Source organism: Schistocerca americana, chromosome 11 (assembly GCF_021461395.2).
Source record: "Schistocerca americana isolate TAMUIC-IGC-003095 chromosome 11, iqSchAmer2.1, whole genome shotgun sequence".
Classification (NCBI taxonomy): Eukaryota; Metazoa; Arthropoda; class Insecta; order Orthoptera; family Acrididae; genus Schistocerca; species Schistocerca americana.
The window spans coordinates 18679793-18692942 of record NC_060129.1 but is presented as its reverse complement, the minus strand read 5'-3'; the positions used below and the strand labels follow the sequence as shown (position 1 = coordinate 18692942).

The 13150-nt window shown below is 37.8% G+C and overlaps 1 long non-coding RNA gene across 1 annotated transcript; it reads left to right on the top strand.

Moving 5' to 3' along the window:
* Positions 1 to 880: 880 nt before the first annotated feature.
* On the top strand, positions 881 to 5457 carry LOC124553658. The gene is made up of 4 exons (XR_006968098.1): positions 881 to 997; positions 4778 to 4873; positions 4954 to 5007; positions 5193 to 5457. It is a non-coding gene; the product is annotated as an uncharacterized LOC124553658 (long non-coding RNA).
* The last annotated feature ends 7693 nt before the right edge of the window (positions 5458 to 13150 follow it).

Sequence of the window (13150 nt, the reverse complement as noted above, 5' to 3'; positions counted from 1 at the left end):
CCACATGGAACTTCCGACACTATCTACTAGGTCATTTATATATATTGTGAAAAGCAATGAGCCCATAACACTCCCCTGTGGCATGCCAGAGATTACTTAGACGTCTGTAGACGTCTCTCCATTGAGAACAACATGCTGTGTTCTGTTTGCTAAATCTCTTCATTACAGCCACACAGCTGTTCTGATATTCTGTAGACTCTTACTCTGTTTATCAGGCGACAGTGCGGAACTGTATCAAACGCCTACCTGGGAGCCTGTATCTAATATTTTCTATGCCGAGTGCGGAGTTCTAAAATTCGGAGAATGCGGAATACTGCGCATGCACAGAAGGCATAGGCGTGCCATATTTGTTTACAGTTGTGGATTTACAGCAAAAGACAGACAGAACATTTTTGAGCACAATTCTCATAGTGAGTATCCATCATCAATTGTTAATAAATGTTGCTCATATTTTGGTATTGTCACAGTATATATGTATATAAATTATTTGTATTTTATAATTTCGTGTTATTTTTTAAAAATGGAATGGACAAAGAATTTCATCACTGCCTTGATTTCTGCATATCAGGGCAAAAACTTTCTAATAGTTGCAGAACATTCACTGTACCACAACAAGGTAAACTTGTAACTTCTGTAACGTTCTTTGTGGTCCTTGTATCTTTATACTACTTATAGGTGCAAGTAGATACATAAACGTGTAGAGAAGTATTATCGACAAATCTTGTATTTTTTCTAGAATGCAAGGAAAGAGTGTTTGGAACGTGTAGCAACAAAAGTGGCCGAAGTCTTGCAAGGCATTACCGCTGATGACTGCAAGGCCAAATTCTCAACTTTGTGGTCTCACTATGGCGCTGAACTGAAGAAAATACATCAGAGCGAGGGCATTGGCTCATCCAGTGCCGTATACAGGCCAAGAGTCTGGTAGTTTGATGTTTTACATTTCCTGAAAGACTTCATTACACCACGCGAAAGCCGGTGTAACATTCCGAACAGTGTTGTAAGTATTTTTAGTTAACTTTTTATTCTCATGTACAGCAGTTTGTAACAGTGCTTTCTATTGACAATGTTAAGTTTGTTAATGCTGTTGGTGCTGCCCTGAAATGAAGAAAAAGATGTTAGTGAATTTTAAATAAAATGTTGAGCATAGTTTTGAGATAAGCTATTAAATGTAGGAAGAAGAGAGAGCTGAAATTGCATGTATTATCAGTAAAGAAAAATGTAGTTAACTTTTACTGAGTAACTGAATATATTACTTGAAGCAGTAACTCCAGAGGCGTTCAGTGAATGTAGCATAGCTGGCAGTTATAGAACATTAGCTCTATTTAGTACGTGCATTTGTCCATTGCATCTATAACAGCAGTAACTGCTGCAGATATATCTTGCCAGATTCACTGAACTTGTACACTACTTTTTGCAGAATTAATTTCTTAAAATGCTTCATGAATGAAACATGTATTTTTCATCTAACTTTACAATTCATGCTCAGCTTGTACATTTAAATGAACCATACAGGAATAGAAAATTGAACACTGTGCAATAAAAGTGCATATATTTATGGACTGAGTGGACTGCGTGTGTTTTTTTAATGTAGTTTATATCACAGGTAGATTTCTCAGTGAGTTTAGCAGTGTAATCTGCACTGGCACTGTAAACAAGTGTTTTCTTGTGTGGTGGTTTATGCTGAGCATGGTGTTACTTTAATGATCAGCTTCTTTACCAGTTAAATATATGTTAAAGAGTTGAAATGTTTGGCAAATAGAAATGCTTGGCAGAGAAAGTATGTCAAGTGCTGTGAAAACAAATTTAATTTCCTTATTTAATTCCATTCATTCTGGAGGTTTTATTCTGTATTTAAAGGTATTCACCTTACGGGAGAGTTTCCTCAGAATATGAAATTTCAATTTAGGCACAACTGAGTGTAACATGCTAAGTGCTCATAACTGTTTAGACTGTGGTACAAGATTTTTCAGTTCTTAAGACATGACATCCACTACTTAACTTACCATTAACAAACTCAATATTCCACATCACCTTTACTTCAGTTGTTGAGCTATTTATGTGATCATCATTGTTCATTCCTTTGGCAGGTCTTCTTTATTTATTTAGAACCTACATTAATGCGAGATTCATAGCAAGCATGTAGTAAAGCCTTTGTGGTATTTACACGTTTTGTGGACACTACTCTCATTGTGGCCGTAGGTTCTTATCAGTTGCTATCCTTCCTCCTTCCCAGCCTAGATCCTGGATATACTCTAGATTTAGTTTACTTTGCAATTCCACTACATTACTGTCCAGAGATTTCTCTACTGGCATTGTACTCATACTTAGCATTACTTTTAAAAACAGAGAAATATTGGTGACAAAGGGTTAGTGTTTTAGTGCTAATTCCCCTCATCTCCCTTCTTCCCCTCCACCCCCCACTCCCCATTTACACGATTTCTTGGTTGTGTTGGCATACTGATGTGTAACATAGCCCGAGGTCTGGTTTAGATTATGTGGTGTCAGTTTCATTGAAAGTTTGGGGAGCTGACATTTGTGAATGCAAACAAATGTGTGGTATGCACCACATGTGACTTTCTTTTTAACCTGCAACATGTTAATGTAATACCTCGACCATAACCAACAAGTGTGAAGACTTGTGGGCCACAACATTACCAGGAATAGGAGTCACTATATGGGTGTTCAATGTACCCCCTGAGTGTTACATTTCTTTGGTAGTGTGGTGGGATTAAAGTGAATAAAACAATTTGTCTGATAATGTATTTTACTCCATGGGATAGTACCTACACAATGTACCCTGGGCTTTCCTCCAGCAACCAGGCAGTTCTCTGTTGGGTTGGTGGCGATGGAAGGAGAGTATTCTGGTATGTTATGGTTAAATAGTATGGGGGTGTCTCTCAGCTGCAAAGCCCACTTATAATCTGACTGGGAATCCACAGGGTCTTCTCCAATGTTAGCAGTTTTGGATAACTCAGTGCCACCAACATCAATGTCATTGTCACTTAGCTCTGAAGTGGTGTGGAAAGTAAACATGTGGAAGTACTCATGGATCTTCTTCTTTGGAAGGAAAATACTTAGCACTAATTCCAGTTGTTTCTGTGATGTTACATTCATTTAGGGATAATGAAGAAGATGTATCTATTTGGAGTAAGGGACCCTTTTCCAGAAATTACAGTCAGAAGTTATAAGTGGAAACCACTCTGGTGCCTTTGACTATGACACTTTTCTGCTGCAGGGTTTTTGCTTACCATATTTTGGGAGTAAGTAGTATGGATCAAGACAAGAAAAAAATTGTCTGGTAAACATGGGACCTAAAACACTTACATTAGGAGCTATGATCAATTAGTCAGTATAAGAGATGTTTCATAGTAGCAAATATGAATAAGTGTTTATACAGCTCTTCATGTGTGCACTTTCAAGCCCATGCATACTGGATTTTTTTTTTATTGATTTGGTTTGTACTGCCTCCTCCAAGAAATACAGAAAGAAAAGAGATTACAATACAAGAGTTTCTCTGTCAGAGGTATGAGAACAATTTTTCGTATGACTTACAGCTTTGCTGTTTTTCAACTAGGGCTTCTTACCTCAAAATGATACATTTACCTCCCTCCATCATATATCAAAGTTGGTAACATCTTTACAGACTCTCCCTGTAATACTTTTATTTCATTGTTCAAGCGGACTGTACTGATTAAGGTGCAGTGAATGTTGTGTACCAAGTGTAGTCAAAATTATGAATGCTCTCTCCCAATGCAAGACCAAAGTAATAAGAAAAAGTACGCAATCGGATATACCATTTCTTCCACCTGTAACTATTAACACACAATGATGGTCAATGGTGTTCAGTGTTTGCTGTGGTTCTTTTACTGAATATGCAGTTTGACACATCACTGGCCAGTTACATATTACTTAACCACTTAATTGGTCTCCAGCTTAAATGACATTTACTTCATTATATTTACATAATTATTTTTTTACTTCTCGGCTGTATTTCACTCATTACTTATTTTCCAAAAAAATTGCCTCAATTACAATAATATGACACCCCTACAATTACTGTTTACTAACCACAGGACACTAAACATTTGAAATAATTTGATATGTCTTAGCTGTAAATGGTGTAGAGAATTCTCACAGTTCTCAGTGGACTAGGCAGTATAATATTCATGTTGACTGCTTACAAAAACAGCTTATTCTTGATGAGTTTTGTTTAGTGAGACCTTCATTAATGTGTAACCAGACCAGATAGCAGCTTAACATCACTCACTGTGGATAGTAGAAAACTAGAGCACAAGTGTGTTGAGTAATTGTTCATGGCATGAAGACTTGATTTCAGTAAAATTTTGGGTAACATTTGTGATAAATGTGGTTGTTCGGATGGATAATGATATATGATATTGTCAATACACAGTGACCAAATGTGTTATCAATAAGGCTCATCAATTTGGAAATTCTCTTTTGATATATGTGGCCTTGTGATCCATTTAATGTAGAAATGAATTCCAGTTTGCTACAATTAAATGTTTAATGAAAAAACAGCAGAATAAAACTCTTTAGTATTTATGTAGTCAGTTCAGTTTTATTAGCCTCCTTGTAAGTCATCAGTCATGTTTCATTAAATGTCACATTATTAGATCTGCATGGAACAATTTCAGTTATATGTTGATAAAATATTATATACAACATTGGGTCATATAGTTACTGGTTTGTCCTCTCTGCAGCCATGCTCAAAGCAACTTGAGGTCTAATACACAACTAAAATGAGGGAATTTTACAGGTGCCTCACAACTCTGGTACAGAAATCCTGAGGACTAGGAAGACGCCTGACAACTCAGTGATAGAAATCATAATTTTTTATGATGAGAGTAGTAATGTAAGTCAGGTCAATAACATTTTTCCTTTTTATTGTACAGTAAGTAATAATTGATATACTGAAACATTTTTTTCCCTTAGATCGATAGCCCACCATGTACATCAAATAGTGAACGCCCAGATATCACAATTGATGTAAGTAAAAGACTCGCTTGAGGTAATGTTCATAACCTCCTACACAAATAAGTTCATTCCAGCTTGCAAATACAGAGATTAAATCTTAACCTCCCAGCGTTACTTTTATTGATAACAGTAGCCGTTAATGAAATTAAACAAACTTAAACGGTCCTCTTGAACACTAATGCCATTTTTCATTACAGAATATGGATGTGGTGGTAGTTAACAACAGTGCTGAATTTGAGGTGCCTAGTACTCCAGTGGTTTCTGGTGCATATTCCACTACACCAAAAGTTCGGAAGATGAGAAAGAGTGATAGTAATCCCTTACTAAATACAGTACTGGAGAACTTAAACTCAAAATTAACCCAAAAGGCATTAGACCCATCTCCACATGATGCTTTGGGACACTTCATTGTTGAAGAGTTGTCCAGAATAAGAAATCCAATGACTGTGAGAGACACAAAACATAAGATAATGAAATTTATCATGGAAGCTCAAATAATGGATGATAATTGTTGAATTGTATGCATTTAGTGTTTATTACTTTGAAAATACATTACCATTCAAAAATTGAAGTTTTTAATTGACTCCATTGCCAAGGGACAGAAACACTCGTATTAAAATATTCACAGTATTCACAGACTTCCTTTGCTTGCCTCGCAGTTCTGCTGGTGTACGCTACCCCACAGAGCACCAGCACGCCATGACCCTTCCTCCATCGTACAAGACTCCGTGTTTTCCACGTCTCTGGTTGACATATATGTGCTGTCTGTTTCATCAATCTAAAAAAATATGTAAAATGCAAAGTGTTTCCGTAATTAATTCCACTTTGTGTACAGCAAGTTTAATAGTTGTCAGTAATATTCAGAAAAGGTTGCTCAGAATACCAAAGGCATTTTCAACAACTCGTCTTGCCCTTGATAATCTGTAATTGAAAACATTTTTGTGAGTTTCATTTTTATAGTCTTTATAGGGCTTCATGCTGTATGACTGGAGTCTGAAAGCGTCATCTGCCACAACAACATGTGGAAGAGATATGTTGCTGTTTTTTAGCACTTTTTCTTGTGGAACTTGCAACCAATTTTCCCTTAGTGCAGAGCTTATTTTACATTGCTGAAAGACTCCTCCATCGCTTACTCGCCCATTGCACCCAATGTCAATCAGAGAAAACCAATACTTAGCATCAACGATTGCTAGTAATACAATGCTATTAAATTTTTTGTAATTATAATAAAGTGAGTCAGCTGATCTTGGTTCAGCAATCGCAACATGTTTCCCATCCATTGCACCTGTCAATAAAACAACAGAGATGATTTGTCAATTTTGTTTAAGTAGATTTTATTTGGAGACAGTTATAATAAACTACACAAAATGTAAATTCCTTGATTAAGTAACATACCTAAGCAATTTGGGAACTGCCACAGTTCATCAAACATGTCATCAGTCAGCTGCCACTCTCTTTCTGTTGTTGGAGCCTACAGAATGGTGACAGCAGTGAGATATTGATGACATTGTTTTCACAGTAATGATGGAGGATATTGGTTTTGGTGGGACGATACTTCAACTATAGCTTTAAAGAACACACTTACCTTCAAATATTTATCTTTCAGTACATCTCGAATTGCTGTGCATACTTGCATGATAATATGTGAAATACTCGGCACAAATATTCTGTGCAAGAATGACAAACTCTTGTAACTTTCCCCTGTTGCCAAGAACCTGAGAGTAACAGCAAGCCTGTAAAAAAATTTTTATTCATTCACACATCAAGTTCAATAGATCCAATACTGATTGACTCAAGACATGTACAAGAGGCAGAAGCAATATATGCTGGCTGCTTCTATATTCTATACTAGCAACAAAATGATGACTAGCATCAATCTACTCAGTTATGGTAATTATTTGTAGATTATATAAGTATGTTACAATAAAACACCTTTTTTGAGAAAGACAACTGCTTCATTGCTCAGCTGCTGCTGTATAATACCTCACACAAACCAGTATAAGCTGTCTATATACAGGCAAAGTAAGGTTGCACCCTAATACTAACATCACTGTTATGCAGAAATCACATTCTGGGGTCCCAGTATTCAAGTATCTTAGAGTGGCTAAAGAAACACTCATTTCCTTTATATTTAAATATATCAAATTTTCAGTCTCCTGCTTGATGTCCACTGGTAACTTGTTAGATGCTACTACATTAGAATGTAAAACTCCTCTCTGTTACCTTTAGTATTGTGGCTGTGAATTACTGAGTTCAAACTAAATATTATTTGGCATTATTATTATTGGCATGTAAGAATCCCTAGGTCTTTGAAACTTCAGCAAGATGTTAAATTAGCAATTTCCTAATACGCTGTTACTGCACAGTTTGTAAAATGGTTACGTATCCACCATGCTTGTAACATCTCAGTTAATTATCCATCTAATGCCAACAGACTTAACATTTGGAGTCTTATAAACTGAATTCCCTATTAATCACTACTTCTGGTACCTGTTAAGTCATTTTGATATGTTTGTAATTTCATATTAAGGTTAAAGGTAGTGGCTGTGAACCAGCTGTAGGCCTTTATTATTCTGCTGGTTGACTCTAGTATTGATATGTTTGGACATTTTATCAGTACAGTAGCGCCATCAGCAGACATTAGAGATTTTGAAGTCACATGTTTCTTATAAATTGTTTATGTAGACCAGGAACAGGTGTCAGCTAAGCACTAAACTTAGCAGAACAGCATATTAATATTTTCCCACTGTCAATTTATTCTTATTCCCATTTTATTTACTAGCCTCCATTTTCCAGTGTTAATATATGACTGTCAGTATGTGGGGAAGACCACTACTCCCATACCATATTACTTTCCCTAGCAGAATTTTATAATCTACACATTCAAAGGCCTATACAAGATCACAAAAAATGCCTATTAGATTTTTTAGTTAGTTTTACAACAATTTATGAGATTATTGCATCTTCAGTAGAGAAGCCTTTTCAAAAGCCAAATTGAGCTGTTACAGGGTTATCCAGAAGACTTATTTACATTGATGGTTGCAGAATGAATAGTGATATATATAAAAATTATATAACGATACTGCAGTTAGGAGTAATCAAATATTAAAAGAACAAATGCAATCTAAATTACCACTCAAAATCCCGCTGTATACATCAATGTGCAAAGTTGCCTGAATACGGTGAAATCTGGAAAACATAACTGCTACAGGATATAATGCATTTGAATTACAAATAAGTGGCCAAAAATAATACTAACAGTGCTAGATTACTGTGATTTTTCTGTGTAAACCGTAAATAATTTAGCATAAAAGTGCTCTTCAGCAGCTTAATGATGTAGTGGAAGGGCACATAAACATTCCATTTGGTCTTAGTAAAAGTTAATATGTGCAACTGGTATGCATTCAAATACACTTTTCCAGTTATGTTTACAGTGCCACTGATTGTACCCTACCAATGAACGAAACTTTGTTGGTATTCTCAGACTCTAAATGACAACCCACTTGCAGTATTGTTGAAGAAATCACCACAAAGTAAATACAGACAGTACACACACAAAAATTGTAATCCTAACAATATGGTATATTGCAGTACATACAATCTTACCTTCAACTAGGAGAAATTGATTCCTTCATGACGGTGTCTTTGTGACAAATGTTATCACTGATGAACGACAGCAATTTGTCATAACATGACTTGTCCATGCCTACAAAATTGCAGAATTCATTGGGGTCCTCTGGTTCCATTTTGTTCATCGCATGTTGTATATACCCCTCCCTTCTTCACGTCTCTGCAGCCAATGTCGAGCCCAACAACCTCTTTTTCTGCCTCTTCTGTCCTTCTTTTCCACTTCCAGTGCAGCGATTGCTATCATTGCTGTAGCAATTTCTAGCAGATTCCTATCCATTGCTGTGTTTTCAGAACATTGAAACAAGTATGTAGTTGCACACGGTTAAATGCAGATCATAAATTCACAGAATACGGTGCATATGATATAAATGCATGTCCACAAATAAATTAGATATACCTTTAGAACTGAGATACGACACTCAACAACTATTCATGGGTTGTTTAGAGGAAGCCTTCTTAGTTAGCCAGGCCTGCCAACCCAAAGTTTGGTACAGATTAATTTATGACATCTTCATGATCTGGACTCACAGTGAAGAAGAACTCCAGAATTTCCTCTCCAACCTCAACTCCTTTGGTTCCATCAGATTCACCTGGTCTTACTCCAAATCCCATGCCACTTTCCTTGACGTTGACCTCCATCTGTCCAATGGCCAGCTTCACACGTCCGTCCACATCAAACCCACCAACAAGCAACAGTACCCCCATTATGACAGCTGCCACCCATTCCACATCAAACGGTCCCTTCCCTACAGCCTAGGTCTTCGTGGCAAATGAATCTGCTCCAGTCCAGAATCCTTGAACCATTACACCAACAACCTGAAAGCAGCTTTCGCATCCCGCAACTACCCTCCCGACCTGGTACAGAAGCAAATAACCAGAGCCACTTCCTCATCTCCTCAAATCCAGAACCTCCCACAGAAGAACCACAAAAGTGCCCCAGTTGTGACAGGATACTTTCCGGGACTGGATCAGACTCTGAATGTGGCTCTCCAGCAGGGATACGACTTCCTCAAATCCTGCCCTGAAATGAGATCCATCCTTCATGAAATCCTCCCCACTCCACCAAGAGTGTCTTTCCGCCATCCACCTAACCTTCGTAACCTCTTAGTTCATCCCTATGAAATCCCCAAACCACCTTCCCTACCCTCTGGCTCCTATCCTTGTAACTGCCCCCAGTGTAAAACCTGGCCCGTGCACCCTCCCACGACCACCTACTCCAGTCCTGTAACCTGGAAGGTGTACACGATCAAAGCCAGAGCCACATGTGAAAGCACCCATGTGATTTACCAAATGACCTGCCTACACTGTGAAGCTTTCTATGTGGGAATGACCAGCAACAAACTGTCCATTTGCATGAATGGACACAGGCAGACAGTGTTTGTTGGTAATGAGGATCACCCTGTGGCTAAACATGCCTTGGTGCACGGCCAGCACATCTTGGCACAGTGTTACACCGTCCAGGTTATCTGGATACTTCCCACTAACACCAACCTGTCAGAACTCTGGAGATGGGAACTTGCCCTTCAGTATATCCCCTCTTCTCGTTATCCACCAGGCCTCAACCTCCGCTAATTTCAAGTTGCTGCCGCTCATACCTCACCTGTCTTTCAACAACATCTTTGCCTCTTTACTTCCGCCTTGACTGACATCTCTGCCCAAACTCTTTGCCTTTACAAATGTCTGCTTGTGTCTGTGTATCTGCGGATGGATATGTGTGTGTGTGCAAGTGTATACCCGTCCTTTTTTCCCCCTAAGGTAAGTCTTTCCGCTCCCGGGATTGGAATGACTCCTTACCCTCTCCCTTAAAACCCACATCCTTTCGTCTTTCCCCCTCCTTCCCTCTTTCCTGACGAAGCAACCATTGGTTGCGAAAGCTAGAATTTTGTGTGTATGTTTGTGTTTGTTTGTGTGTCTATCGACCTGCCAGCGCTTTTGTTTGGTAAGTCTCATCATCTTTGTTTTTAGAAATAAATTATTTTGTTATGTTTTTGAGCTTCCACTGCAATGTGTGTGAATCCTGAATCCTTCCTGGTGTTGCTGACAAAGTTTTATTAATTTATTTGTAACATTATAGACACTGGAAATTAAAATGTCCTATGTTGACTCTCAGGCCAAAGTCAGCCTATTTGATGTCCTACCACGCTTAATATACATCATACTCAGCATCCAGAAGTCAACAGTTGATGCTGCTTCATCACACGTTTTGGGTAACATTACTGCGATGAGTGGACAAGATACAAAATTTTCTTCCCCCAACTCACTGCAAACAGCATATATAATCCAATGTTTACTGTTGTGTAAATCTTACTTTGGGAGAAAATTAAAACTGTCATGTTCTTAGCATAACACTAAATTGTCTACACAATTCATACAAATAGAAACAAGCACTAATTCAATGTAAAAATCCAAGTAGAGGAACAATCCATTTTCCCCTGATATCAACAATGCTTACACATTAATTTACTTTTCAGCTACTTACAGGTTTAAATGTAAGTACAAGGTAAATCAAGTATGTCTGCACAAAATTCTTACCTGTAATAGTAGAATTATGTTATAGTGAGTACCATTAAAATATGAGAAACAAAATGACAGTAGCTGTACCACTGCCTTTTTGTTTCATGGAAATGAGTCCATTGACAATAGCCTACTTTCACCGCCAACTTATCAGCCACTTTTCTAAGGTGGTCCTGGCTATCGAGGATGTCTGCACAGGTGAACAGTATAGGCTCCAGTGTGTTCAGATTTGACTTTGTTGTTACCTTGCAATTCTAAACTTATGTGACTGTTAACCACCTTTTCTTGTGGGCAATGTGAGTGCAGCTCAACACTTAACAATTCCTACAGTTCTTCTCGCACTTAATTTCTGAACAGCCTGTAGATGCCAACTAGCTGCAAGTGACACAGGGTGGCAGTAAGTATGCCTCCAGCATGGAGACCTAGGGCAGTAACACTTTGTGGATGAGAGAGCCAATATAATTCTGCTGGGTCACAGAACAATGTTAATTTATTAAGAGGCTTCAGCAGAACTTTGAAGTACCAGTATAGTTTGGCGAAAGTATGCCTAGAATAATTCACAACTGGAAGAGCAGCCACAGTTAACATTACTGTGCTGAGCTAATACACGATGCCAGCAGCTTCACAGTAATGCTGGGCCATCTCAGACTCAGTTCTGTGAAAGACTTTCTATCCTCTGGGGAGGTTTTTGGACAAAACAGTTGTACATACTTAATGATTCTTCTATAGTTGCTACTGATCCATGTAACTTACCACAACCAGGGTCGACATTCTGTTCTCCTTAACACTGATAATCATATGAGCTCCAGAAACTTCAGTTTGAGAGAAACTTAGCCTAACTCTCTGGCAGTTATGGTAGGTTGAGAAACAATTTCTTGTTGATTAATCAAATTCCCTATGCAAATATTTTACTGCAATCGATTTTACTAACTTTTGTAAGGAACATTTGGTAATTGCCAAAAATATTGAATGTGGAAGAAGAGTTTACTTTAACTCTCAGCCAAACGTACTAACGATTTTTATGTGTTTCGGTAAATGTGAATATCAGTGTCTTTGTATTCTAATGATTTGTCATCAGCTGTCATTATCAAATTACACTAATGGTACCTTGACCTTTCAAAGTCTCAAACATCTACGATGCATGCACACAGACTGAAGTGGCAAATGAAAATTTGTAGAGAGGCCAAGATTTGAGCCCACTTCTCCTCACTGCTTCACTATGCAGATGCACTACCACTACACCATCCTTGCACAGTGTCTTTGGACACCTGCACAAACTATCTTAGCCCGACTCCTTCAATCCAGTTTTCTATTCACACCTTGTCCAATGCTGAGATGCTATTCCAACACATTTGGAGAACCTGTGCAATGTTGGTCAAGTTTGGGGGGAATACCATGTGGGCTGAGTTGTGAACAGGAATGTCGATTGAGGAGACATGTGCTAGGGTAGTCTGCAGTTGTGCAAAGCCACTGCACCAGTGTGGTGTAGTGGTTGGTGCATCCGCGTAGTGAGCGGCAGGTGTGGGTTAAAATTTTCATTTGTCTGTCCTGTCTGCACATATAGATTGATATCTATGTTTCCAACACTGAATTTTAAGTATTTTGAATGGTTCATTTTCCAAAAGGAATAACAGTTAAGATAACTTTAACAATACACTTATAATTATGCCACAATGCAGTAATTCAGTTTTGATCTCAAAGAGCTTAATCTTGAGTGCTCATTATGTACTCCAATTTTTCTAATGACTTCCTGTGAGCCATGACTTGTTGTCTATACCCATATTACTAATTTTTATGTACACTTAACTTTAATCAAATGTAAGTGGTTTCAGTAGTCATCAATTTTAGGACTGGCAACCTTATTTCTTTGTATAACTGAAGTTTCATTTAACTGCAGTTTCTTTAATAACTAATTCAACTATTCAAAATTTATTTGTAATTATGAGTGTTTCCATTTATTAAGATAGTATCCACTTGTGGAGAAGTGTAGAACTAATCTTCACATTTCAGT